Source organism: Sus scrofa, chromosome 7 (genome assembly GCF_000003025.6).
Source record: "Sus scrofa isolate TJ Tabasco breed Duroc chromosome 7, Sscrofa11.1, whole genome shotgun sequence".
NCBI lineage: Eukaryota > Metazoa > Chordata > Mammalia > Artiodactyla > Suidae > Sus > Sus scrofa.
The window spans coordinates 68,486,592-68,512,935 of record NC_010449.5 but is presented as its reverse complement, the minus strand read 5'-3'; the positions used below and the strand labels follow the sequence as shown (position 1 = coordinate 68,512,935).

At 38.8% G+C, this 26,344-nt stretch overlaps 1 protein-coding gene across 8 annotated transcripts in view; it reads right to left on the bottom strand.

Moving 5' to 3' along the window:
• Positions 1-26,344, bottom strand: part of STRN3 (striatin 3) — a 106,512-nt gene that overhangs the window by 64,337 nt on the left and 15,831 nt on the right. The window contains exon 1 of one of the 8 annotated variants that reach the window (XM_021099892.1): positions 15,159-15,955. The exons of 6 other annotated variants lie outside the window; for them this stretch is intronic. The gene's annotated coding sequence lies outside the window, so the exon portion shown is untranslated. Of the gene's footprint in view, positions 1-1,806; positions 1,830-15,158; positions 15,956-26,344 lie in introns of those variants that run through there. One more of the 8 variants, XM_021099893.1, reaches the window with a different exon arrangement.

The window sequence follows — 26,344 nt, the reverse complement described above, 5'->3', positions numbered from 1 at the left end:
GAACATGGAATCAGTCCAAATGAATGCAAATGGATAATCTGACACATTAAGTTGTGTTCATTTCTATAATAGAAGTACAGTAGCCAGAAGACCAGCTAAATCAAATTAATTAAAAATACACATTAATAAATGCCCACTGTAATCAAAACAAGTTTCTACTCTCCTTAAAAAATATATATAAAATGAAGCCATTCACAACCCAGCTACATAATACTTTTCAACAAGTTTCAAAACAAAAATATCTAGGAGCAATAGTAAAGATTCAGAACCTAATAAAGAGAAAAGTAGCACTCATGACTTTTAAGCTATGGAGCAAAGGTTTTTAAATATGCCAATTTCATCATACAGCCTCAAGAAACTCCTGACTGCAGTTTTTTTCTTCTGCATTGGACGTTAAAAAAAAATACAAGTCACATACTATAGAACATCCATGTGACAATTTCCAGATATCATAAATATTTTATAATTAGCAGTGGAAAAAGATGAAAGTAGCTCATTTTACTCTGCTTCTTAAGCAGTAGTAATTTGTGATTTTTCTGGTTGAGAAAGCATTGTGAGTTAAATGTAAATCATATTGACCACTAAGGAGTTAAAAAAACAAAAAAAAAAACAAAAAAAACCAAAAAACTACAATGACCTAATGCTTCCTATTGGAATCTTACACTGTTTTAAGAACTCATTTTCACTTTTCTTTGGCATTTTGGTACTAAAAATCATCCATACTTAGACACTTCAATAAATTAAACAAAGAAGCATAAACCACATAAAATAGAAAGTATCCCAAAGCAGCTTCTGAACAGGAGATAAAGGAAGATGATAAACAAAGACACAGGTCAAGGAAATAATGGGAATTCATTAAAACGAAGCCTTTAAAAGAACATGGTCTAATACAAAATACCTGAAGCGGGGGTGGTAAAAAGCAGCTAACAGGTAAGTCATGACTTACTGATAACCAACTATCAAGACAGAAGTTTTGACTAAAAAGGTTTATGTCTGATAGTGATAACAAAGACCAATTAAATAACCAATTTGGCATTTAGTAAAGGATCATTGACAATGGACTTTCTGACAAGTACCTAGTAATAAACCAACAAAGTTGTATAAGCACAGCAAACCGAAAACTTTAACTGACACATAGAAGATAACCTAAATGGACTAGCACACTCATCACTGGTAAATATCAAATTTCATGCAAAATGACCAAAACGGTTAATGTAATTTCAATAAAATTTCCAATCTGTGTGTGTGTTGAACTTGACAAGCTGATTCTAGAATTTACAAAGAAATTCAAATTGCCAAGAACAGGCAAGACAACTGCAAAGGATGCAATGGTAGAACTTGCTCTTGCCAAACATTAACACTTATTATTAAGCTATAAACATTAAGACAGTGACTGATGCAATAACAGACAAATAGATCAAAGAAACAGAAAGCCAGAAACAAACCAATGCATAAAAGGTCACATGACCTGTGAAAGGGAGACGTTCAGAACACTGAGGAAAGAATGGTCACTTCAAAAAATACTACTTAGGGTAAAGATACGGGGCTAAAATAAAGATGAACTTCTTCCTGATCCATAATACACAGTAGCTCTAGGAGTTACTAAATACATATACAGCTCTAAATATGAAGATAGAACAATAAAGGCATACCTTGGGGATACTGTGGATTCAATTCCAGATCACCACAATAAAACAAGTCACACAAAATTTTTAATTTCCCGCTGCACATAAAAGATATGTTTACACTATATTATATTCTGTTAAGTGTACAAGAGCATTATGCCCTGCCGGATAACATATGTACCTTAATTTAAAAACACTTTATTGCTGCAGTTCCCGTCATGGCGCAGTGGTTAACGCATCCGACTAGGAGCCATGAGGTTGCAGGTTCCATCCCTGGCCTTGCTCAGTGGGTTAAGGATCCGGTGCTGCCGTGAGCCATGGTGTAGGTCGCAGACGCGGCTCGGATCCCGCATTGCTGTGGTTGTGGTGTAGGTCGGCAGCTACAGCTCCGATTAGACCCCTAGCTTGGGAACCTCCATATGCCATGGGAGTGGCCCTAGAAAAGACAAAAACAAAAAACAAAAAAACACTTTATTGCTAAAAAAGTACTAACTAACATCTGAGCATTCAGCAAGTCACAGCAGTAACATCAAAGATCAGTCATCACTTAGCACTGGCAACAAATATAATAATAATGAAAACACTTGAAATACTGTAAGAATTACCAAAAAGTAACACAGAAACACAAAGAGAGCCATTGCTATTAGTAAATGGTGTCAAAAGTCTTGCTTGACAAAGGGTTGCCACAAACTTAAAATGCAGTATCTGCAAAGTGCAATAAAATGAAGTAAACCTACAATGTTTTTAGGATACATCTCTCTGTAATTTCAGATTAAGGAAAGAATTCTTGAGTAAGATAAAACTAACAAAGAAAAGGATGGATAAATCCACTACAACTAAAAAAACTTCTACTTAAGATAAAATAGGGACTGTTAAGCCCCAGAGTGAAAATGATTTTAAAAAAACAATAAACAAAATTAGAATAAGCAACATGCAAAGCCCCATACATTTACTGTCAAAGTTTGCAAACCTTCTATACTACTATTAGACAAATTAGACTTTAAATGATAAAAGGTTGTAAGAGACAAAGGTCATTACATACTAATAAAAGGCTCAATACCAGAAGAAAATATAACAATTATAAATATTTACATACCTAATGAGATCATCAAAAAATATTAAGCAAAAGTCGACAAAACTAAAGAGAGAGAAACGGTTCCATAATAATAGCAGGAGACTTCAATACAACAGAGAGAATTACCAGACAGAAGATAAGGATATATTTGAACAACTGGATAAACCACCTAGATATCAGACATATTTGAACACTCTACCCAGTAACAACAATATATACTTCTTCTCAATACACACAGGACATTCTCAAAGATAGGCCATATGTCGTCAGGCCACAAATTAAGTCTAATCAATTTTAAAACTTAAGTATCATTGAAAAAAAATTCTGTGACTACAATAAATGAAGTTAGAAATCAGTAAAAGAAAGAAAACTTGAAAAAGTCACAAATTTATAGCAATTAAAAATACCCTCTTCTTTTTTTGGCCACACCGAAGCATGAGAAGTCCTGGTGCCAGAGATCAAAACTGCTGTGGCTGTGGAGTAGGCTGACAGCTACAGTTTCAATTCGACCCTCAGACTGGAAATTTCCAATATGCTGCAGGTGCAGCCGTAAAAAGAAAAAAATATATATATTATATATATATATATATATCTTTTATAAACACTGACGCAAAAACTCTCAACAAAATACCAGTATACTAGTCAAATTCAGCAGGGTATTGCCACGATTACAAATCATGACCAAGTGAGATTTATTTCTGGAATGTAAGGATGGTTCAACATCCAAAAATCCATCAAGTATTTCCCGTTATAATGCAGTGGAAACGAATCCGACTAGTATCCAGGAGGTTGTGGGTTTGATCCTTGGCCTCATTCAGTGGGTTGGGGATCCAGTGTTGCTGTGGCTGTGGTATAGGCCAGCAGCTACAGCTCTGATATGACCCCTAGAGAGGGTCCCAAAAGCAAAAAAATAAAAATTAAATTAAAAAATAACCATTTACAAAAAATAACTCAAATGGGATCAAAGATAAGAGCTAAATCTATAAATCAGAAGAAAACATAGGATAAAAGCTTCTTAACATTGGATTTGGCAATGATTTCTTGGATATGTCACCAAACACACAGGCAACATAAGGAAAAATAGAAAAAATGGACATGATAATTAAAGACTTTTGGACATAAAGAGACACTATCTACACTGTGGAAAAGCAGCCTATGGAATGTGAGAAAATATTTACAAGTCATATATTTGATAAAATTAATATCTGGATTATACACAAACTCCTGAAACTCAACAACAAAAAAGCCCCAATTCAAAAATGGGCAGGAGTTCCTGTCATGGCTCAGAGGAAACAAATCTGACTAGAATCTATGAGGATTCAGGTTTGAACCCTAGTTTCACTCAATGGATAACGGATCCAGCGCTGCCATAAGCTGTGGTGTAGGTGGAAGACTCAGCTTGGATCTCATGTTGCTGTGGCTGTAGTGTAGGCAAGTGGCTACAACTGCGCTTTGACCCCTAGCATGGAACCTCCATATGCCACAGGTGTGGGCCTAAAAAGACAAAAAAAAAGAAGGGAGGGGGACCTGAATAGACTATTTCTCTGAAGAAAATAAATAAATGGCAAATAAGCAGATAAAGAGACATTCAACATCACTAATCACTGGGAAATGAGAAAAAACAATGAGATAGCACCCTCACTAGAATTCTATTAAAAAAAAAGAACCATACAAAAAAAAAAAAAAAAAGGAGTTCCCGTCGTGGTGCAGTGGTTAACGAATCCGACTAGGAACCATGAGGTTGCGGGTTCGGTCCCTGCCCTTGCTCAGTGGGTTAACGATCCAGCGTTGCCCTGAGTGTAGGTTGCAGATGCGGCTCGGATCCCAGATGCGGTTGCCGGAGGCTACCGCTCCAATCTGACCCCTAGCCTGGGAACCTCCATATGCCGCGGGAGCGGCCCAAGAAATAGCAGAAAGACAAAAAAAAAAAAAAAAAAAAAAAAAAAACCAAAAAAACAGAAAACAAGTGTTGGTGAGGATTTGAAGAATTTAGAACCCTTACATATTGTTGATGTGAAAGTAAAATGGTTTAGCCAACTGTGGAACAGTATGTCAGTTACTCAAAAAATCAAAAGTAGATTTACCATACAAGCCAGAAATTCCACTCCGGGTATATATTCCAAAGAACTGAAAGCCTGATGTATCTGCACACTCATGTTAATGGCAGCACTATCCTAACAGCTAAAACCTAGAAGCAACCCAAGTATCCACCAACAGATGAATGGATTAGTCCAACAAATAGAAAACAGTTACAAATATGGTAGATGTTTACCCTATGATATCAATAATCACTTTACATGTGAGGTTAAAGCAAATTAAAAGAATGACAATGTCATCGAGTGGTTTAAAAAAAAAAACACAATTATATCTACAAAAGCCCACTTCAAACATACAGTAAAAGGAAATACATGGGGAAGGTAAAGAATGCTAACACTAATCAAAAGAAAGGTGGAGCAGGTATATTAATTTCAGCTAAGCATAGTTCAGACTAAGGAAAATTATTAGGGATAAAGAGAAACAATGCATAATGATGAAGAAGTCAATTTGCCAAGAAAATATAATAATCCTTAACATGTATGCACATAACGACATACATGTATCAAAATATGAGGTAAAAACTGACAGAGCTGCAAGGAGAAACAGACTGAGCCACCATTATAGAAGGAGACTTAAACATCAGTAACTGACAGATCCAACATATAGAAATACAAAAAGTGACATCTATAGAAAATACATTCTTCTCAAGGTCACAGGGAACACTCACCAAGACAGGCCATATTCTAGACCATAAAACAAACTTTAACAAAAGTTAAAAAAAAAAAAAAAAAAAAGCAATCACACAAAAGTGCTCTCCACTCTAACATTCTTCAGTTAGCTTTACATTCACATTTATAGTGACTACTGAGGAGTTCCCATTATGGCTCAGTGGTAACAAATCTGACTGGAATCCATGAGAATGCATGTTCAATCCCTGGCCCTGCTCAGTGGGTTAAAGATTTATCATTTCCCTGAGCTCTGGTGTAGGTCACAGATGTGGCTTGGATCTGGTGTTGCTGTGGCTATGGCTGGCAGCTGCAGCTGTAATTCAACCCCTTGCCTGGGAACTTCCACTTGCAATAATAATAATATTAATAATAATAATAATAAAAGTAATTACTGATATAGCTGAATTAATATGCACAATGTCTGTAACTGCTGTCTGTTGCACTTGGTTCTTTGTCATCACCTCTTTTTCTGTTTTTTGCAATTTTATATATTTCATTTGCTCTTGGACCACTGTAGAATTAAACTCCAAATTAATAAAAGATAGTTGGAAAAATCTCAAGATACATGAAGATTAAACAACACACTGTTAAATAAGTCAATGAAGCATCAGGAGAAATTTTAAACTATTTTTAACTAAATAAAAATGGAAATAAGGAGTTCCCACTGTGGCTCAGTGGGTTAAATACCCAACATATTCTCCGTGAGGATGTAGGTTCAATCCCTGGCCTCACTCAGTGGGTAGCGGATTTGGCATTCCTGCAAGCTATGGTGAAGGTCACAGATGCAGCTTGGATCTGGTGGTGCTGTGGCTGTGGCTGTGGCGTAGGCTTCAGCTGCAGGCCCAATTAGACAACTAGTCTGGGAACTTTCATATACTGTGGGGGTGGCTTAAAATTAACAAAAAAATATTAAAAAGACAAACAAAAAAACCTTACCATTAATTTTTAAGTTAACTTTTCTTCCTCTCAATACAGGTAAAGGTACTCACGGGGTCATATTTTATCACCTGAGTTATTCAACAATCAGTATGTGATTATGACACGAGAATCTACGAAAATTACATGATGACAGAACAATTTGTTTAAACTGCAAGACCACTAGAGGTCACCAGTGTAAAACAATCAACACTGATTCAATTATCAACCTAAAGTATTATTTCACAATTACTGTAATTCCAATATATTTATTTATTTACTTATTTATTTGCTTGCTTTTTAGGGCCACACCCACAGCATACGGAGGTTCCCAGGCAGGGGTCTAATCAGAGTTGCAGCTGCAGCCTATACCATAGCCATCAGCATCACCAGATCCGAGCTGCGTCTGCGACCTACACCACAACTCATGGCAGTGCTGGTCCTCAACCCACTGAGCAAGGCCAGGGATCGAACCTGAAATCTCTTGGTTCCTGGCTGGATTCATTTCCGCTGCACCATGACAGGAATTCCTTTCTATACTACAAAGCTACAGTCATGAAAAAAACAGTATGGTAGTTGCACAAAAACAGAGATATAGATGGGTGGAACGGAACAGACAGCCCAGAATTAAACCCACACACCTATGATCTACAAATCTATGAAAAAGGAGGCAAGAACATACAATGGAGAAAAGACAGTCTCTTCAATAAGTGGTACTGGGAGAACTGGAGAACTACATGTACAAGAATGAAATTAGAACACTTCCTAACACCATACACAAAAATAAACTCAAAATGAATTTTAAAGACCTAAATATGGAGTTCTCGTCGTGGCTCAGTGGTTAACGAATCCAACTAGGAACCATGAGGTTTCGGGTTTGGTCCCTGCCCTTCCTCAGTGGGTTAAGGATCCGGCGTTGCCGTGAGCTGTGGTGTAGGTTGCAGACGTGGCTCAGATCCCGCGTTGCTGTGGCTCTGGCGTAGGCCAGTGGCTACAGCTCTGATTTGACCCCTAGCCTGGGAACCTCCATATGCCTCGGGAGCAGCCCAAAGAAATAGCAAAAAAAAAAAAAAAAAAAAAGGACCTAAATATGGGATTGTATACTGTAAAACTCTTATAGGAAAACATAGGCTGAACACTCTCTGACCTAAACCACAACAATATCTTCTCAGATCCACCTCCTAGAGTAATGACAATAAAAACAAAAATAAACAAATGGGACCTAATTAAACTTAAAAGTTTTTCCACAGCAAAGGAAATGCTAAACAAAACAAAAATACAAGGCACAGAATGGAAGAAAATATTTGTAAATGAGGGAGTTCCTGTCGTGGCGCAGTGGTTAACGAATCGGACTAAGAACCATAAGGTTGCGGGTTCATCCCTGGCCTCACTCAGTGGGTTAACGATCTGGCATTACCGTGAGCTGTGGTGTAGGCTGCAGATGCGGCTCGGATCCTGCGTTGTTGTGGCTCTGGCATAGGCTGGCAGCTACAGCTCCGATTAGACCCCTAGCCTGGGAACCTCCATATGCCGCAGGAGCGGCCCAAGAAATGGCAAAAAGACAAAAAAAAAAAAAAAAAAAGGAAAATATTTGCAAATGAAGTGACTGACAAGGGATTAATCTCCAAAATATATAAACACACACCTCTTGCAGCTCAATACCAAAAAACCCCAACAACCCCATCAAAAAATGGGCAGAAGACCTAAGCAGACTATTCTCCAAAGAAGACATACAGATGGCCAAAAACTACACGAAAAGATGTTTCACATCACTAATTATTAGAGAAATGCAAATCAAAACTACAATGAGGTACCACCTTGCACCAGCTGGGATGGCCATCATCAAAAAGTCTACAAACAATAAATGCTGGAGAGGGTGTGGGGAAAAGGGAACCCTCTTACACTGTTGGTGGGAATGTACATTGGTGCCACTACTATGGAAAATGGTATGGAGATTCCTCAAAAAACTAAAAATAGATTTACCATTTGATCCAGCAATCCCATGCCTGGGCATCTATCCTGAGAAAACCATGACTCAAAAAGATACATGTGGCAGCTCCCATGGTGGCTCAGTGGTTAACAAATCCGGCCAAGAACCATGAAGTTGCAGGTTCAATCCCTGGCCTTGCTCAGTGGGTTAACGATCCGGCATTGCTGCGAGCTATCGGATCCTGTGTTGCTATGGCTCTGGAGTAGGCTGGCGGCTACAGTCCCGATTAGACCCCTAGCCTGGGAACCTCCATATGTTGGGGGAGCGGCCCTAGGAAAAAAAGGCAAAAAGACCCCCAAAAAAAAAAAGCATCCTAACATTCACTGCAGCACTATAAATAATAGCCAAGACATGGAAGTAACCTAAATGTCCACTGACAGAGGAGTGGATAAAGAAGATGTGGCACATTTACACAATGGAATATTACTCAACCACAAAACAGAACAAAATAAAGGCATTTGCAGCAACATGGATGGACCCAGAAATTATCATGCTAAATGAAGTTAGTGAAATACAAATGTCATATGGTATCACTTACATGTAATATCTAAACAAAATAGGATGCAACAAACTTCTTCGCAGAACAGGTACTGACTCAGACTTTGAAAAACTTATGGTTACCAAAGACAGGTTTGAGGGGTGAGGGCTGGGCTGGGCATTTGGAATGGAAATGCTGTAAAACTGGGTTATGATGATCATTGTACAACTATAAATGTAATAAAATTTATTGAGTTTAAAAGCAAAGAATATGGCTAGGTATAAATTTTTTAAAAATTAAGTGGGAAAAGTTTATATATAAGTGACTTTTGGCTTTTATTACATCTTTCTTTCTTTTTTTTCCCCACTGACTAGTATGAGTCTATGGGGAAGCTAGTAACAAAATGTGACTTGAATGAAAGATTACTGGACTACCATAAAATAGCAAAATACTTTCACAATACTACAATTATAGGGAAAAACACACCCCTGGAATTTCCTAAGTGATAAGAGCAATAAAGGTGTCTTTTGTAATCTGTAACAGCCCCTTTCAGTCAAACCTGAGTATGTTAATGACAGGAATTTTGGAAAGCCCCTACAGAGAAGGACTAGTTGCCAGGGGAACCAACTAAGATTAGAGGGAAGAAAACTTTCAGTTCCACTCCCCAAAATCTGGGGACAGGAGAGAGGACAGAGACAGTTCAACCACCAATGGCCAATGATTTAATCAATTATGTCTACATAATGAAGCCTTGATAAAAATCAAAAGGGATCATGCTCAGGGAGCTTTCTGGCTGGAGGCCAAGAACACATCCAGATGCCAGGAGGGTGCCACACCCCAAACTCCTTAGGAACAGAATCTCCTATGCTCAGGACACTTCCAGATCTCACCCTATGTATCACTTCATCTGGCCATTATCCATATCTTTTAATAACCTTTGTAATAAACTGAGTTGCTCTAGCAAATTAACCAAATTTGAGAAGAGGGTAGTGAGAATCTGATTCTCCAAAGTACAGGTGACTACCAGATTAGCATCTAAAAGGGCATGAGAAGGAAGGGTATCTTGTGGAACTGAGCCTTAACCTGTGAGATCTGATGCTATCTCCAGGTAGACAGTATCAAGAACTGTAGGATATTCAGCTGGTGTCAGAGAACTTACTATACTTACTGTGTAGCAAGCCCAAACATCTGGTGTCAGAAGTGAAAACTAATAAACTACTGAGAGTAGGAGTTTCCATCGTGGCGCAGTGCAAACAATCCAACTAGGAACGATGAGGTTGTGGGTTCGATCCCTGGCCTTGCTCAGTGGGTTAAGGAGCTGGCATGGCCATGAGCTGTGGTGTAGGTCACAGACGCAGTTTGGATCTGAGGTTGCTGCAGCTGTGGTGTAGGCTGACAGATGTAGCTTGACTGGACCCCTGGCCTGGGAACTTCCATACATCACAGCTGCAGCCCTAAAAAAAGGCAAATAAATAAATAAATAAATAAATAAAATAAACTACTGAGAATAGAGGACACAGACAGGTTAGTCTTCCTTATAGAGACAGCTTCAAATTTTGCTTAGAAACAGTGTGCATTTGGCTGAAACCCTTTCAAGAACCCACAAACTTATCAGGAATTTGAATATTGCAGTAGTAACTAAACAAAACTTTTATTAAGTTGAGTACTTAACATAATAGGCAATAAAGTTTTTACCTAATATTGCTATTCCTATTTTTCTTTTTACTTTCCAGATTATAGAGAAAATAAATTCCTTGAAAACACAGATACATTGTTACATATCTCCCTACAGTTCTACCATAGCATCTTACAAATTACATTTTCCACACTGTATCATGCCAGCTAAATCTGTGTGGAACAAATTAATGTTTCCCTAAATCTGGGAAATACTCAGAAAAGGTATCATTCTTTTTTTTTTTTTTTTTTTGTCTTTTTGCCATTTCTTGGGCCGCTCCTGCGGCATATGGAGGTTCCCAGGCTAGGGGTCGAATCGGAGCTATAGCCACTGGCCTAGGCCAGAGCCACAGCAACGCGGGATCCAAGCCGCGTCTGCAACCTACACCACAGCTCACGGCAACACCGGATCGTTAACCCACTGAGCAAGGGCAGGGACTGAACCCGCAACCTCATGGTTCCTAGTCGGATTCGTTAACCACTACACCACGACGGGAACTCCCCATTCTTTAATGTAACTGAAATATATAGCCCTGCTCTTTAAGGCATCGATAATTTTCTTTCAGTAGCGAACTGTGCTAAATTATCTTGAATTTGTTAAAACAAAAAACCTCTCAAATGAAAGGGGGTAAAAAAATTAATGCTGCTTCTTTTTTTTGCTTTTTAGGGCTTGCAGCATACGGAAGTTCCCAGACCAGGGTCAGAATCAGAGCTGCAACTGCTGGCCTACACCAACAGCCACAGCAGCATGGGATCCAAGCCGCATCTGTGACCTACACCGCAGGTCACATCAATGTTTTTAACCCATCGAGTGAGGCTAGAGATCAAAACCGCATCCTCATGGATACTAGCCGGGTTCATAATCTGCTGAGCCACAACGGGAACTCACTAATGCTGACTTTCAACACACACACACACACACACACACAAACACACACATTTACTTTACTCTGTACAGCGTTTCCCAAATCCACAAAGTTGCTCTAGACATTAACTTTTCTATGCTTATTTCTTTATTCCGATTTCTGTACCTAACCAACTTATGCATTTTTTTTTTTTCTTTTTGCCATTTCTTGGGCTGCTCCTGCAGCATATGGAGGTTCCCAGGCTAGGGGTCTAATCAGAGCTGTAGCCACAGGCCTACGCCAGAGCCACAGCAACGTGGGATCCAAGCCGCGTCTGCAACCTACACCACAGCTCACGGCAATGCTGGATCCTTAACCCACTGAGCAAGGCCAGGGATCGAACCCATGACCTCATGGTTCCTAGTCGGATTCATTAACCACTGCACCACAACGGGAACTCCAAGTTATGCATATTTTTGCTAAAACATTTTTAGTCATTATTTACTCTTAATTTTACCAAATATATTTCCTCAACAAATATATAATACAATACAAAGTAGAAATTGCTGAGCCACGCACAACAAAATTAAAGTATATAAATGAAGAACGACCAAACAGCAAAACTGGGTTAGAATAAAATTTACTCTTTAGAATCCAGAAAACCAATAAAGGAAACGCAGTCACAGTACAATTACAGATTTAATGACAATAATGGTAAGCTACACTGATAAAGAGAAATAGAGCCCTGAGACTATAAAATCATCTGTGTTACTCCAATTCAGAAATGTGGACTTAGGACAGGACAAGAGGCTATAAACTCAAGAGAGACTCTGGTACTTAATTCACACACACGTGTATACACACACACACCGTTTCCCAATGACCTAAACAGAAATAATGTAAAGCAAAGCAAACCAAAGCGTGAGAGTACTTTTTTAAAAAATTCAGGGAATGGAATATTAGTGATTTCATGGCTTACCTAAGACCCGTAGCTAGTAAGTTGCAGAGGATTTTAAATTTGCCTGTGCAGTTAATATGCATTTCTTGGAACCTAAGGAACCTCTACTGTGGAGCTTTATAAAACAGAAGGCTCTAGTCCACCAACATCAGGCCAAAATGCTGTGTTTTCTCTGGGCCAAGCTATGCACACTAGACACCAATTTTCTCAGCCCTTACCACAACCACACCGACTAGGTACTTTTCAAGTAACTGTTTACTTTTTTTTTTTTTTTGGCCACACCCTTGGCATTCCAGGGCCAGGAATCAAACCTGAACAACATCAGAGACAACATCAAATCCTCAACCACTAGGCCATCAGGGAACTCCAGTAACTGTTTACTCTTCGGGGTTTTGGTGTTTTTTTGGCTGCATTCTTGGCATGTGGAAGTTCCCAGAGCAGGAACTGAACATACAACACAACAGTGATCTGAGCTGCTACACTGACAACTCCAGATCTTTAACCCACTGCACCACAAGAGAACCCCAAGAGCATTAGAGTACACTTAACAGTCTTCAGGGGTACTTCAACTCTTGATAGTAGAGATTTTTTCTTTTTAAAGAGATTTGATTTTTTTAAAAGGCGGCAGATGTGGCTTCTGTAGGTGTAAAAGAGTACCAGAGGAGTTCCCATTGTAGTGCAGTTGAGGGTTTGATCCCTGAGGTTGCTGGTTTGATCCCTGGCCCTGCTCAGGGATCAAACCAGGATCCGGCGTTGCCATGAGTTGTGGTGTAGGATGCAGATGTGGCTCTGTGGTAGAGGCGGGCAGCTATAGCTCTGATTAGACCCCTAGCCTGGGAACCTCCATATGCCAAGGGTGTGGCCCTAAAAATAAAAAGACAAAAAAAAAAAAAAAGAGTGCCAGAAAATGTTACCACAACTGTTTCCCTAAAACTGAAATTGCACAGAAGGTTGCATCTGTGAGTGTACTAGAAAAAAAAAGGAATTGGGATTAAGATAAATATCAGCAAGCTTACTACCCCTGAATGATAGGAGAAAGATGAGACTAACCATAGTGTATTTAGCTACTTCAGGGTCAAGTTAGTAATATTCCTAGGCTCTGTTCTCATCAACCTCTGATCAGATATGATCACATCATTTAGCCATGTTAAATTTAACAAGGAAGACATTAGAATGAGTTGGCTTTGGAGTTCCCGTTGTAGTTTAGCGGTAGTGAACCCGACTAGTATCCTTGAGGACTCAGCTGGATCCTGGCCTAGCTCAGTGGGTTAAGTAAGGATCCAGCATTGCCACGAGCCGTGGTGCAGGCCAGCAGCTACAGGTCCAATTCGACCCCTAGTCTGAAACTTCCATATGCCGAGAGTGCAGCCCTAAAAAGACCAAAAAAAAAACTGAGTTGACTTGGCGTTAATGCCTTAGTAGCCTACATAACCAAAGCAAGACCTAGGCCTATAATGCCTAAAGGTTAATAAACCAAAATCTAAGGACAACAAACAATATAGTCACAGCCAACTAGGCTTTCGCAAATAAAGCGACCACCTAAGCTATAACCAAGGAAATAACTTCCTTGCTTTGCTTTTACTTTTCTAAGTCTTTCTCTTGGCTCCTACCCAAAGAGCACTCCTATGACTTCTGGTTTGTTGCTGCTCAATTTCAGATATTTCCTCAAACTCTTATTAAACTATGGCATATTAAAAATTTTATCAAAGTTCCTGCTGTGGCACACCAAGATTGGTGGCGTCTCTGGAGTGCTAGTACGCAGGTTGGATCCCTAGCCAACACAGTGGGTTAAGGAACTAGGGTTGCTGCAGTTGTGGCACAGGTCACAACTGCCCTGGCCTGGGAACTCCAAAGGGCACAGGGTTCCACCCCCCACCCAAATTTACCTTTTACCAGTCTATAGTTCTATTAAAAGGTGATTGGGAGTTCTCTTGTGCACAGCAGGTTAAGGATTAAGCTAGGTAGATTAAGCATAGTGTTGTCAATGCAGTAGCCCAGGGCACTGATGTGGCATGGGTTAAATTCCTGGCCCAAGAATTTGCACATGACACATGTGGCAAAAAAAAAAAAAAAAAAAAAAAAAAAAAAAAGATGTGGGAGGTAATCTGGAGTAGGACAAAGTAAGAAGAAACCTCACTCCTCTCCATTAGAATTTAAGCTGCCTGAACTTGTACTCAAGTTTGTATTATTAACCAGGGTGTCCTACACATATTAGAAATTTGTTGAAGTAAAACTGGTACCAGTGTTCACTGCAGCAGTTATTTACTGAGTGCCTCCTATGGCTCTGGGGAATACAATGATGCACTAAACAAATACAAGCTTACAGCCTCTTAGAGCTTATAGCTGACTAAGAGACAGTAGAGTCATCTCTTCAGTACCCCTTGGGGACTGGTTCCAGGTCCCTTATATAAAATAACAGTATTGGAGTTCCCATCATGACACAGCGGGTTCCGACTGGAACCATGAGGTTGCCGGTTCCATCCCCGGTCTCACTCAGTGGGTTAAGAATCTGACGTTGCTGCAAGCTGTGGTGTAGGCTGCAGACGTGTCTTGGGACTAGCGTTGCTGTGGCTGTGGCACAGGCTGGTAGCTGTAGCTCCAATTAGACCCCTAGCCTGGGAACCTCCATATGCCACGGGTGAGGCCCTAAAAAGCAATAAAATAAAATAAAATAACAGCATTTGCATATAATGTACATATATCCTTTATACTTTTAAATTACTTCAGATTAGTTATAATACCTAACACTATGTAAGTAGCTGTAAATAAAATGTAAATGCTATATAAACAGTTGTCAGCACATGCAAATTCAAGTTTTGCTTTTGGGAACTACCTGGAAATTTCTTTTCTGAATTATTTTCCATGCACAGTTGGCTGAAGCCACGGCTACAAAACCTGAGGACACAGACGGCCAACAGTAAATAGACTAGGCATGTGCAATGCATCTTAATAAATATTGTGATAAAGGAAATTAACCACATAGGAGTTTATACTTTCAGGCTCAAAGATGATTTCCCAGAGCAAATGACAGCTAAACTTTAAAACTGAAAAGGAGCAGAAGACAGTTCAAACAGGAGAGGAAATATTCCATATAGATGGAACTTCATGTGGGAAGACCTGGAAGGGAAAGAGGATACACTAATTTTACCAGTTTAGAGAAACAAACTATGACTGGGATATATATGTCTTTGGGGGGGGCGGGTGGAGAGGAAGGGAGAGAAGAGATACAAGGGAGATACAGCTGAAAGGTTAGCAGAAGCCATACTGTAAAAGGGCTTACTAGAAAATACCACTAAAAGTCGGTAGAGTCACTATGGGAAACAGTTTGAAGATTCTTCAGAAGAGTAAGGACAGAGTTACTACTTCATCCAGAAAACCCACTCCTGTACATATATCCAGACAAAACTATAAATTCAAAAGGATACATGCAGGGAGTTCCCTGTTAGCAAGGTAGTTAAGGATCTGATGTTATCACTGATGTGGCTTGAGTTTTATAGTTGGCCCAGTAACTTCTGCATGCTGCAGGCATAGCCAAAGAGAAGTTACATGCATCTCTACGTTCACTGTAGCACTATTCACAACAGCCAAGACATGGAAGCAACCTAAATGTCCAGTGACAGAGGAATGGATAAAGAAAATGTGGTACATATATACAATGGAATACTACTCAGCCATAAAAAAGACATTGCCACTTGCAGCAATATGGATGCAACTAGAGATAATCATACTAAGTGAAGTCAAAAAGACAAATATGCAATTACTTATTCGTGGAAACTAAAATATGACACAAATTAACCTATCTATGACACAGAAACAGACTCATAGACATAGAAAACTTGTGGTTGCCAAATGGGAGGGGTTTGGGGGAAGGATGGAGTGTGAGGCTGGGGTTAGCAGATATAAGATATAATACATGGAAGGGATAATCAACAAGATCCTACTGTACAGCACAGAGAAATAAATTCAAAGTCCTATTATAAACCATAATGGAAAAGAGTATTTTAAAAGTGTGTTTATGTATTACTTTGCTGTATAGCAGAAATTATCATAACACTGTAAATCAACAGTACCTCAATGAAAATTTTGAAAAAAAATTACCACTAAAGAGCTGCATTTAAATACATCAATACATATAATGTAATATATATAGATGCTAAACATTTTTATAAAAACCCATTTTGGATATTATTCAACAAAAGGTGGAGGTAATAGTACAAGGAAAAGCTCCACAATCAATCAATCAATCACTAGGGTTGTCTAAAGGGCTGCACCATGGCATATCTAGGTTCTCAGGCTAGAGGTCGAATCAGAGCTGTACCTGCCAGCCCACACCACAACCGCTGCAACTCGGGATCTGAGCCATGTTTGCAACCTACACCACAGCTCATGGCAATACCAGATCCTTAACCCACTGAGCAACGCCAGGGATCAAACCCTCATCCTCCTGGATACTAGTCAGGTTCCTCAACTGCTGAGCCATGATGGGAACTCCAATAATCCAATTTAAAAACGAGAAGAGTTTCTTCGTGGTGCAGCAGGTTAAGGATCCAGCACTGTCATCACAGCAGCTCAAGTTGCTGCTATGGTACAGTTTCGATTCCTGGCCCAGGAAGTTCCATATGCGAGGAGCACAACCAAAAAAAAAAAAAAAAAAGAGTAAAGAATCTGAATAGATAATTCTACATGATATAAAATGGTCAGTAAACACACGAAAAGATGCTCAACGCCACTAATCATTAAGGAAATGTAAATCAAAACCACAATGAAGAGTTCCTGTTGTGGTTCAGCAGAACCCAACACAGTGTCCATGATGATGTGGGTTCCATCTCTGCCCTCATTCAGTACGTTTAGGATCTGGTGTTGCTGCAAGCTGCATCATAGGTCACAGACGTGGTTCAGATCCTGTGGGCTGTGGCTGTGGCACAGACCTGCAGCTGCAGCTCTGATCTGACCCCTGGCCCGGGAACTTCCATATCCTGCAGGTGTGGCCCAAAAAAGAAAAAAACAAAAACAAAAAAACCCCCACACCTCACATCCATTAGGATGGTCACTATCAAAAGAACAGAAAATAACAACGTTGACAATAATGCCAAACTGAATTCTTTGTGCACTGTTAGTGGGAATGTAAAATGGTGCAGGTGTGAAAACAGTACATTAGTTCCTTAAAAATTAAATACAGAATTACTATGATCCAGCAATTTCACTTCTACGTATGCATCCAAAAGAACTGAAAGCAGGATCTCAAAGAGGTATTTGTACACCCACATTCACAAGAATCAAAAGTGGAAGCAACCCAAGCATCCACAAATGAATGGATAAACAAACTGTGGTATATGCGCACAATGGAATATTGTTCATCCTTAAAAAGGAAGGAAATTCTGAGACATGCTACTTGGATAAACCTTGAGGACATTATACTAAATGAAATAAGCTGGTCACAAAAAGACAGATAATGTATGATTCCACCTATATGAGGTTTCTAGAGGTAGTCAAATTTGTAGAAACAGAAACTAGAACAGTGGTTGCCAGGAGCTTGGGGGAGGGTAAATGGGTGTCATGGAGTTTCAGTTTTAAAAGATTAAACTGTTCTAGAGACTGGTTCAACACCAATGTAAATATACTTAACACCACTGGGGTGGGGGGACGCGCTGGGGTTGTGGGATGGAAATCCTATAAAATTGGACTGTGATGATCACTGTACAACTACAAATATAATAAATTCATTGAGTAATTAAAAAAATACATATATACAAAAAAAACCACAATGAACCATACATTTAGAAATATGGTACATTTCATGTTACAGGCTTTACACACACACACACACACACACACACACACACACACACACACACACACGTCCCTTGTATCCAATACTTAGCCTTCCAAATTTCACCTCACCATCTTTCCACCTTTCCTTCTTCCTCCCTATGGTATATTTTAAAGCAATTTCCAGATATTTTCTTTCACCCAAAAATACTCCAGTATACTTTACTAACAAATAAGAATACCTAATTTACACAGCAAAACACCATTAACACAATAAAATTAACTTGTGTGTGTGTGTGCTTTTTAGGGCTGCACTTGGAGCATATGGAGGTTCCCAGGCCAGGGGTCGAATCCGAGCTGCAGCCCTCAGCCTACACCACAGCCACAGCAACACAGGATCTGAGCCAAGTCTGCGACCTACACCACAGTTCACAGCAATGCCAGATCCATAACCTACTGATCGAGGCCAGGGATCAAACCCGCAACCTCATGGTTCCTAGTCAGATTCGTTTCCACTGCACCAAGACAATAACTCTTGTCTGCACCAAGACAAGAACTCCAATAATTCTTTAGTATTATGAAATAGTCAGCCCATATTCATTTTCCCAAGTGTCTCATTAACATATTTTTACAAAGTCTCTTCAGCAAATGGTGTTGGGAAAGCTGGACAACCACTTAGAACACTTCCTCACACCATATTTAAAAATAAACTCAAAATGACTTAAAGACTTAAATATAAGACATGACACCATAAAACTAGAAAAGAACATAAGCGAAACATTCTAACATAAATCATACCAATGTTTTCTATGGTTAGTCTCCCAAGGTAAATGAAATAAAAACAAAAGTAAACAAATGGGACCTAATCAAACTTACAAGCTTTTGCACAACAAAGGAAACCATGAACAACATAAAAAGACAGAAAGGAGAAAATACTGCAAATGATGAAACTGACACGGGATTAATGTCTAAAATATGCAAACAGCTCATACAGTTCAGTATAAAAAACCAGAAACAAAGACAACCCAATCAAAACATGGACAGAAAATCTACACATTTCTCCAAGAAGACATACGGATGGCCAACAGGCACATGAAAAGATGCTCAATATTGCTAACTATTAGAGAAATGCAAATCAAAGCTACCTGAGGTACCACCTCACAAAAGTTAGAATGCCATCAAAAAGTCTATGAATAATAAATGGCTGGAGAGGATACGGAAAAAGGGAACCCAACTACACTGTTGCTGAGAATGTAAACTGATGCATCTATTATGGAGACAAGTACAAATATTTCTTTGAACAACTAAATACAGTTTCTATATGATCCAGCAATCCCACCCCTGGGATATAGCTGGAAAAAAAAACAAAAAACCTACTTAACTTGAAAAGATTACACACACCCCAGTGTTCATAACAGCATTATTTACAATAGCCCAAGACATGTAAACAACCCAAGTGACCATCAACAGACAACTGGTTTAAGAAGATGTGGTGTGTATATCAAAAAACATATATTCATTGTGTGTGTATACATATGTACAGTCTCCAGAACTGGGCTGAGGCCTTAGTGCTGCTGCTACAGAATTGGCCACACCAAATAATGTCTCTGTGAGACTGGAGAACTTTCATTTTTTTCCAGGCAGGTTCTAATTTGGGGGTGGATTTTAGTTTTGTCCACCACTGCCCCTTTTAAAAACTGGTATTTTGTCTCTGATTCTCCTTCAGCCTTTACCCCTTGCCTTCATCTTTCTTGACTGACCATTATTGCTTTCTCCTATCTCTCTAGATCCCTAAGCTACTCTCCAACATGGGAACTCCGGGTAGAGTGTAGTGTAGAGGGGAAGCCCAGGCCCTATTTTTTTCCAGCCTCCCCTGTGGCATTTGGCAGTTGCCAGGGCCAGGGGTTGAATCCAAGCCACAGCAGAGATCCAGGCCATTGCAGTGACAATGCTAGATCTTTAACCTACTGAACCCCAGGGAACTTCTTTAAGGAAAAAAAAAAAAAAAAAAAAAAGAACCAATTAGTATATTTGTAATTAAAAAACAGGTACAAAGAAGGGGCTTTTGCTCTGGACATCTGTAAAGTGGGTCCATGCTTGCATATAGTCTTTTAGCAAAATAATTACAGTTATAGACCTATTTTCATGTTATGTGCCAAAAAATATGTACAATTACTGACAAACCATTTTCAACACTTAGTTCACATTGAGAAAGTCTTTTGATGATTCTTCTTAATCGTGACTTAATTTCATCCAAGTTTTCACTTTTAGCTTAAACACACTGCGAGACAGATTTATTCTGATAAAGTTTTCATTTATTTTAGCTTTACAAACTATAGTAAATAAAATGTATATATATACACAATGGAATATTACTCAGTAATAAAAAGCATTAGATATGCTTTTTACAACAACATGAATGGACCCAGAGAAAGACAAGTATTATATGCTACCACTTATATGTGGTATCTAAGAAAAACAATACAAATGAATTTATTTACAAAATAGAAACAGACTGACAGATACAGAAAACTTACTGTTACCGAAGGGGAGGGGAGAGGAAGATAAACTAGGAGTTCAGGATTAACAGATACACAATATACATAATAGAAAAACAACAAGGACCCACTGTATAGCACAGGAAACTATATTCAATACCTCATTTATCTTACAATAACCTATAATGGAAAAAAATCTGAAAAAGTGCATGTGTGTATGTATATGTATGTATTTACATTATATATATGTAAACTAAATTGCTGTGCTATACACCTGAAATACAACCTTGTAAATCAACTATACTTCAAAGAAATAAAAGAAAAAAACAAACTAAAACCATAATTTTACAGGTTCTATTTTCTGACCCACCCAATACGTGGGTCAAATCAGATCCACATGTTGTTCGGTTCTCTCTCTTAAGCGTTAAGGAATCTCAAAAGCATGGAGGACTGTTTATAAATGAAAAAAGGAACACAGAAATAGAAAATATAATGCTAAGTGGAAAAAAAAAATCTAGACTTAGGGTGAAACTATAATGTCAAAATGTAAAAACAGACCAAAAAAAAATCTTTGATTGGAGTTCCTGTCGTGGCCCTGTGGTTAACAAGCCTGAGTAGGATCTGTGAGGACTCGGGTTTGATCCCTGAGTGGGTTAAGGATCTGGCATTGCCATGAGCTGTGGTGTAGGTTGCATACGCGGCTCAGATCCAAAGTTGCTAATGGTGCGGCATAGGATGGCAGCTGTAGCTCTGATTCGACTGTTAGCCTGGGAACTTATGCCACAGGTGTGGCCATTAAAAAGGAAAAAAAAAAGAATGTGGCTATCGATCTTAACATTCCAAGTATTCATTTACCTCTTTCTCTTCTCACATTAATAAAAATATACACTTTGGAGTTCCTGTTGTGGCTCAGTGGTAATGAACCCAACTAGTATCCAAGAGGATGTGGGTTCGATCCCTGGCCCTTCTCAGTGGGTTAATAATCTGACGCTGACATGCGCTGCAGTGGGCTGCAGATGTAGCTCAGATCCCATGTTACTGTGGCTGTGGCGTAGGCCAGCAGCTGCAGCTCTGATTTGACCCCTAGCCTTGGGACTCCCATATGCCCCAGGTGCGGCCCTCAAAAGATAAAAAAAATAAATAAAATAGTTTCATAAAATAACTGTCCGTCTTATTATGAACAAAAATGTTTAATGCTTGAGAGAAATAATTTTACAGCTTTCTCAAGAAAAAAACTTGTTAAAGAAAACTAAAATTTTAAAAATTTTTAGAAGAGGGAGTTCTCTTGTGGGATAGCAGGTTGGGGATCCTGCGCTGTCACTGCAGTGGCTCAGGTTCAATCCCTGGCCCAGGAGCTTCCATATGCCGTGGGGTGGCCAAGTAAGAAAAAAAAAAAAATCAGACTTGGAAACCTGCGTGATGCCATTAAGCATACCAACATAGACATAACGGAGAAGAAACAGAGAGGAAGGACAGAATATTTAAAGAAAATAAGGCCATTATAATAGCTAAGACATGGAAGCAATCAAGGAAAGGGTAGAGAAGATGTGATACACATGTACAATGGAATACCAGCCATAGAAAAGAACAAAATGATGCCATTTGCAGCAACATGGATGGACCTAGAGATTATCACACTAAGTGAAGTAAGTCAGACAGAGAAAGACAAGTATATGATATCACTTACATGTGGAATCTTCAAAGGAAAAGGAACAAATGAACTTATTTACAAAACAAAGACTCACAAATCTCAAAAAGAAAATTATGGTTACCGAAGGGGAAACATGAGGGGAGGGAGGAGGGATAAATTGAGAGTTTGGAATTAACACATACACACTATATAAAAGAGATAACCAACAAGGACCTACTGTATAGCACTTGGAACTCTGCTCAACATTCTGTAATAACCTATGTGGGAAAAGAATCTGAAAAAGAATGCATATATATCTGATTCACCTGAAACTAACACATTGTAAATGCAAGTGTACTCCAATAAAAGTTAAAGAGAAGAAATTACGTCCAAAATTTCCCAAGATGGAACCCTATACCACAACGAGGAGAAAAATAGGCTGCCAGTAAATAGCCTTCCACAGGAGGTAGACATGGTGGGTATTACATACACGTATGTAGAATTAAATGTATATCTGAATGGAAGAAACAGGCACTGCCCAGCATCAGGTATCTGAGGGACAGTGTATTCAGCTGTTATGTAACGGCAGTGCAATTCTGGATTGCCAGTTCAGTAGATGTTATCATATTCCTTCACTAGGTTTTGAAAAGATATTAGATCTTCTGAATGAATTTGTTTTTGAAAATTGTATTTCTGCGCTGTTAAAAGCGTTTACCATTTAATAAAGCTTTATATGACTTACAGATGAAAATATGTTCTTAAAAAATATGCTTGTCAATACTGTTTAAGGAACCAATGTATACAATATACCATTCTGAAGTTGTGATTTAAAATACTTACGTTCTGTGATATGAAATCAGCATTTGGGGCAGTTTATTTAATTCATATTTAAATAAATATAACTGTGGGCTTGACTATTAGTATTAAGTGGAAATATATACATAGATGTTTAAAAACGGAAATCTTTCTTAAGTAAATATACTTGTTTAGATAGAGATATAGAGTTGGGTGGGTGGTTTTTTGTTTTTTGTTTTTTTTTTTTTTTTTTTGGTCATTCTGAAGTCTTGACTTCCTTATTTTAAGTCTGCAATCCAATAATTCTGTACTCAGTGTATATACAGAGTACAAGAGCGACAAATTTATATTAATAGGAACTTCATTTTTGGTAATTCATTTACTATGAAATGTACATTTCTTAAAATTTAAATTGCTTATTTTGTTTGTACTCCCTGCTTTTGATTTCTTTGTGAAAGGAGATAAATGTGGTAGTAACTGTCAGAGCATTTTGTTGAAGGCCATCATGCAGTGTTATTTCAATACCAGAGTAAGCAGCAGATGACTGGTGATGCAGTGTACATGGCAGACATTTAGAATAGTATGATACTTTGAACCTAAATGTAAATAAGGTTATTCTTTTAAGGACTTTTATTTAAATGTGCATTTTCTATAAGGAATAATAAAAGTAATACTAATTAAGAAAAAAAAGAATCTAGGAAGGTGACCATACAATAAAAGAAGAAATAAAATTTAAGAAAGAGAATTCTGGAAAGAGGTGACAGGAAGCCCACCCGAAGAAAAGTTAAGCACAGAAAGAATATTACCCGGTAAGAAGACTCTAAACAAAATGCATCACAAGAACTGTAAACTATTTCTATATAAATAAAACTTCAAAAAATGACAATGATGGACATCTGAGACCAACAGAAGTCTACAAAGAAAATTATCTAAAGAATTCAGTGAATATTAACTCAGAAAACCAACTATAAACAATTAAAATTTAAGAAACAAACCTATGGAAAGGCTAATGATTAAAACTTCTGTTAATAACTTCTAAAAACTGGAGTTCCCGTCGTGGCGCAGTGGTTAACGAATCCGACTAGGAACCATGAGGTTGTGGGCTCGGTCCCTGCCCTTGCTCAGTGGGTTAAGGATCCGGCGTTGCCGTGAGCTGTGGTGTAGATTGCAGACGCGGCTCGGATCCCGCGTTGCTGTGGCTCTGGCGTAGGCCGGTGGCTACAGCTCCGATTAGACCCCTAGCCTGAGAACCTCCATATGCCGCAGGAGCGGCCCAAGAAATAGCAAAAAAAAAAAAAAACCAAAAAAAAAAACTTCTAAAAACCTGTATTAGGGAAGGCCATTTTGAAAAAAAATGGAAATGAAAATGACTTTTAAGGGGCAAAAATGGTCACAGCTACTATCTAGCACTTCACTCTTAAATATGAACAGATAGCCATTGGTCACCAATATTTGAGGATAGCATGAGGTAAAAAAGAAGGCAAGAAGGAGTTCCTGCTGTGGCGCAACAGAACCAGCAACATCTTAGGAACACTGGAACGCAGGTTTGATCCCTGGCCTGGCACAGCAGGTTGGGGACCCAATGTTGCTGAAACAGCAGCTCAGATATGATCCCTGGCCCAGGAACTCCATGTGCTGTGAAGTGGCAAAAAAAAAAAAAAGAAATAAAAAGAAGGGAAGTAAAAGAAAAAAGAAATTCAGAGAAAATCAATAATTCAGGGAAAGAAAACTTCCACAACAAAAGTTCTACTATGCTAACGAACTCATTTAATAAAAAAAGAATCCCATTCTTTTTAAAACTTCAAAAGAAAATGCCTTTACAAATTCAAGAAAACAGGACTGAAAAATACAGTTGAAGAAAATATTCCAGAAAAAAGACCAACAAGAGAAAATCAGTAAACAGAAGAAAAGTTAAATCAGTAGGTCCATCATCAATTCAACAAAAAGTACCATAAGGGAGCTCCCTTGTGGCACAGCAGATTAAGAATCCAGCACTGTCACTGCAGCAACTCACAGGTCGCTGCTGTGGCAAGGGTTCAATCCCTAGCCCAGGAACTTAAACATGCCATGGATGAGCCCCACCCCCAGTGCCCTAGGACTTGGGACTATAATAACACTTCTCAAAAAAGCTAAGCAGTACTTACTCCCCCTAGAGGGTGACTAGAAATATCTGGGAATATTTCTAATTGTCCCAATAATGGGTAATTCAAGCATTTAGTCAAGGTGCTCAAAGCCCCACAAGCACAGTACAGCCCAACACAAAAGTGGCACTACCTATTTACCTATAGTCCCCTCTGTTGAGAAATACTGGACTATGAAGAGAATTCTCAGAGCCTGACATGATACTCATTTTCATGAAATTGAATAATGGGATAAACAAAAGATACCTAGAAAAAATTCAAATCACATATACAAAGAAAAGAATCAAGAATCAGAACAGCATCAAACTCTTCAAAAACACTGAGGAGTTTTCCTGCGGCTCAGTGGATTAAGGATCCGACATTATCACTGCAGTGGCTCAGGTCAATGCTGTGGCACTGGTTCAATCCCTGGCCTGGAACTTCCACATACTGCAGGCATGGCCAAAAACAAAAAGCAACACTGAAAGTTCAAGACAAGAGAAATGGGAGTTCCCTGGTGGCCTAGCTAACTACATTGTCACTGCTGTGCCTCAGGTTCAGTGCCAGGCTTGGGAACTCACTTATGCCATGGGCACAGCCAAATGAAAAAAAAGAGGAGTTCCCATCATGGGTCAGCAGTTAACGAATCTGACTAGTATCCATGAAGATGCAGGTTCGATCCGTGGTCTTGCTCAGTGGGTTAAGGATCCAACGTTGCTGTGCACTGTGGTATAGGTCATAGATGTGGTTCAGAAATAGCGTTGCTGTGGCTATGGGGTAGGCTGGCAGCTGTAGCTCCAATTCAACTCCTAGCCTGGGAACCTCCACATGCTGCAGGTGCAGCCTGAAAAAAAAAGGAAACCTAAGGGGCAGGCAGGAAAGACAAGAGAAATGTCTTTGAAATGTTGATAGAAACTTATTTCTAGTCAAACCAACAATCAAGTGTGAAAATGACATATAGATTAAAAAAAAAAATTACAAGTCCCTAAAATTTACCTCCCATACAACTTTCCTCAAGAAATAACTAGAAAAAGATACATGTACCTCAATGTTCATTGCAGCACTACTTACAACAGCCAAGACATAGAAGCAACCGAAATATTCACTGACAGAGGAATGGATAAAGAAAATGTGGTACAAATGTACAATGGAATATTAGTCGCAAAAAGAACAAAATAATGCCATTTATAACAACATGGATGGACCC